The sequence below is a fragment of the Ornithorhynchus anatinus genome, chromosome 10, assembly GCF_004115215.2.
Source record: "Ornithorhynchus anatinus isolate Pmale09 chromosome 10, mOrnAna1.pri.v4, whole genome shotgun sequence".
Lineage (NCBI taxonomy): Eukaryota > Metazoa > Chordata > Mammalia > Monotremata > Ornithorhynchidae > Ornithorhynchus > Ornithorhynchus anatinus.
This window is the reverse complement of record NC_041737.1, coordinates 49,767,567-49,771,869: the sequence shown is the minus strand read 5'-3', so window position 1 is coordinate 49,771,869 and position 4,303 is coordinate 49,767,567.

Below are 4,303 nucleotides of genomic sequence, written 5' to 3'. Positions count from 1 at the left end.
GAAACAGATAGGCCCTCTGAGTGAGCTCATGATCAGTTTAGGACCTTCTGGTGACATTATGAGTTGTCATAAAAGCGAGGCATCTCAGTGTTAAATTGTACTCTGGGTCTCAGATGGGTGGGGGTCAGGGGCAGCTCTAATCTCCTAGAGTAAACCAAAAGAACATCTTAAAGCACACCTATATTAGCCATCAACACAGGTTCTTTAAAAATACTGGGTTTTGTTAGTGGGGGGCGGTCCATGTCTACCAGAGCAATTCATCTCATATTCGTGTTACTGGAATTTCATCTGAAGATCTGGGCCTGTCCAGCAGCACCAGAGGGGAAAGGAATAGAGCTGCTCACAGACACGCTTTCACAAAGGATTCCAGAAACATCCCCACAGACAAATAGAGACCCCCGAGAGTTCAGCGATCCAGAGACTGAGAGCTATCAAAAAAGAGAGAGACCTAAAATCAACCGTATTCACGGAGCGCTTTCTGGGTGCAGAGCACAGTATCAAGGACTTGGGGGAGTAAAATATCTAAAACCCTGAAAGAGACATAAAGAGACATGGGAAAATGTCAGACGTGGAGAAAGACAGAGGCATTGAGGCCGACTGAATCAGCCAGAAAGATAGAAAGAGAAAAACGGAGGCAAACAAACAAAAAAAAATGAGTTAAAGCAGGATCCTGGGTGGCCTCAAATTTAGCAATGCACAGTCAAGGTGTGATAGCCAGTGGAAGTTTAAGGAAAGGGACTAGGTCTAAACGTATGAATTAATTAAATTATTCTGGGGATGGCTTGGTGAGGCAGATACAGGTAAAAACCCAGAGGGGAACATGGGCAGAGTGATTAGCTCCTTCATTCAATCGTATTTATTGAGCGCTTACTGTGTGCAGAGTACTGTACTAAGCACTTGGAAAGTACAATTGAGCAACAAATAGAGACAATCCCTGCCCAACAACGGGCTCACAGATTCAGAAACAGAAAGCGGAGAGACAATAAAGAGAAATAGGGAGAGAAACAAATACAGATAGGGACAGAGTGCTGTAGATCGATAAAGACGAGAGAGAAAAATTGAGACACATTTTAAAGAAACTCAGATGATGATAAAGTACATATATTTTTGAATGTGCTGAATATACCAAAAGGTACTTTAACAAAGGAAGGGGAAAAAAAATCCAAGAGCAAAACAAGAAGTGAGTCCCGGGAGACACAGAAAACTAAGGTTTGAGCTATAATAAAGATGTTAGATGTTGAGTGAATGACAAAGGAGAGGATTGAGGGGGAAAAAAAAAGATAAAAAAAACTTTAATAGGTGGAAAAACACCTGGCAGGAATGGCACCCAAAAGACTCTTTTATGCTGTCAATGTTTCATAGGTTTTGGCTGGTTTTTATCGCTGCACGTAATTTCATCAAAAACATAATATACATTCATCAGCTAGTAGCAAATACTTTTTGAAAAATACAGGTGTATGCAGCTGCTAGCTCGCTGAATACACCATCAGCATGAAGAACAAAGGATATTATTCCCTCCTACTTAGACTGTGAGCCCCCTAAGGGACAGAGACTTTATCCAACTTGATTAACTTGTATCTCCTCCAACGCTTACGACACGGTTTGACACTCAGGAAGCGCTTAACAAATACCGAAATAATCATATTATATAATTCTAGGACTGGAAGGAAATTCACCATCTAGTCCACTCCCCTGCCTTCAAGTGAGGACATTCCTTAACTATTATTACAAGGAGATGACAATCTACTGCATTTTCAAAGTCTTTCCCACAAGGTACTTTGGTAACCCTGATAGTCTAATATTTAATAATTGTTGGGAAATCATTCCCTGCAGCCAAGAAAATCTCTCCTCCTGCAGTTTAAGACCATTTCCTTCCGTTCTGCTCCCAGTAGATATTAAGAATATTTACATGTGATCATTCAGATTTCTTTTCTCATTCATCCATCCATCCGTCCATTCCAGTTTGCTGAGCATCTAACAGGTACGGGGCACCTGGGCTCAGATTCCCAGGGATTGTGTCTCCGGGACTCGAAGGGCAGAACCGCCCACCAATCTGATCCTGCATGGGAGGGGCAGATCGTAAGGAGTATCTTAATTTTTCCCATCATTTTTCACGGGAGCCGTAGATTAACAAGCCTCAAATCTATCAGGTACTTGGGTAAGGGTACAAGAATCAATCAATAGTATTTATTGAGCGCTTACTGTGTGCAGACCACTGTACTAAACACCTGGGAGAGTACACTATAACATGTTCCCTTCCCACAAGGGGTTTGCTGTCTAGAAGGGAGCTTCAGTCTAGAAGGATGATAATTCAGGCACAAGTCCTGATCCACAGGATGATAAAAATAAAAGGTGGAGGTGGTTGATGTTCTCTCCGGTGGGCCCTGGTGGGCTCCGGGATTAATTATCCCAGAGCCTTTACCTTTTCCTCAGAGAACCTATGCTTCAATTCTTTTCTCATGTGCTGATGGTCTGAATTCCCTCCAAGTTCTCCATGATTGTCTTAATTGCGGATCCCTATGCACCTGTAATAAGAACGTGAGCCATCCCTTCGTGCTTTACTTTTATTTATACCTCCACCTTCTTAACACTACAACGTTGATTCCTGTTCATCTTGGATCCACTGAGACCTCTAAATCTTCTTCTCCCCTGTTCTTATCTAATTAATCATTCTCCATCTCCTTTCCGTAAACTTCGTTTTTCCTCTTTCAGGGACCCTCTCGTACTTGTTTCTCCTGAGCTCTGAACTTGATCCTGTTCGTTTTCCATCACTTCTCCAACTGAACACGGCCATTTTGAGTTCTGATCCGCTACAGTTTAGAGTAGGTCTGGACAAAATGCTTTACTGCTCATCACTGAAACCTGCACTCATAAATTTGTCAAAGGGCCCTGTCAGATGTTGGGAGTGGCTGTGAGGAGCAGGGAAGAAAAAAGAATGAAGAGAAAAGAAAAACTAAACAAGCCCGATAAAGCACTGCGCCTCTAATCTCAGGAGTATTTGTTTATATGTTAGTGTTGCACAGCATTTCCTATTAATTTCATGAAACACAGGGAGGAAAGAGGAGGATTTGATATTCTAAAAAGCTACAAGCCACTGAATGCAAATGTACCCTGTCTGGCAATACTAAGTTACAGAACTGCTGGGAATTCTTTGACTAGTCAAGCAGAGCCTTCCCTCCCACCTCCCACTTCCTCCCCTTTTAAGGTGTATTTACACTCCAGGAACCACATATCCTTAAGCGAGAAAATTCAGACATACATCATTTTCAGCAGGCAACAGAGCAGCACAGCCCTTCAGATGAAGGAAATATAAAATCCATCATTGCCAAGGACAGCTCCTGCTGAGTGAGGGAGCCTGGGGGTTAGGACTAGGTTCTATTTCTGGCTCTTCCACTCACTCTCGGTGTGGCTTCGTCACTTTGTGCCTCCATTTGACCAACCACAAAACAGGGGAGGATCAAAATCAAAATCTCGCTCACCCTCTTCCCTTTCATCTCTAGCTGGCCACAGCCCAGCTGGAAGAAAACGTGGGTTCTCCGCCCTCCTTGTCTACATGCCTGAACTCTTTGGGCAGGGGACTAGTTCGTGGTCCTAGATCCAAACTCACTTCTATCCCATTAGGTCTCCAGTTCAATAATAATAATGGCATTTGTTAAGCGCTCAATATGCGCCAAGCACTGGGGTAGGTACTATACGATAAGATCAGACGGAGACCCTGTCCCACATGTGGCTCACATTCTAATCGGATGGGAGATGTCCTTCAGAATTAGGTAGGAAGTCAGATCTTGGAGACTTTATCTTTTTTTTTTATAGTATTAAGCATTTACTATGTACCAAGCACTGTTTTAAGCACTGGGGTAGATACAATCAATCAGATGGGACACAGTCCCTGTCCCACATGGGGCTCCCAATCCAATCAGGAGGGAGAAGAGGCATTCAATCCTTATCTTATAGATGAGGCAACAGACGTACTGAGAAGCAGCGTGGCTCTTGGAAAGAGCCCGAGCTTGGGAGTCAGAGGTCATGGGTTCGAATCCCGGCTCTGCCCCTTGTCATCTGTGTGACTGTGGGCAAGTCACTTAACTTCTCTGTGCCTCAGTTACCTCATCTGGAAAATGGGGATTAACTGGGAGCCTCACGTGGGACGACCTGATGACCCTGTATCTACCTCCAGCATGCTCTGCCCATAGTAAGCGCTTAAGAAATACCAACATCATTATTATTACTAAGTTAAGTGACTTATCCAAGTCACACAGCAAGCATTTGGCCGAGCTGGGATCGGAACCCAAGACCTCTGACTTCC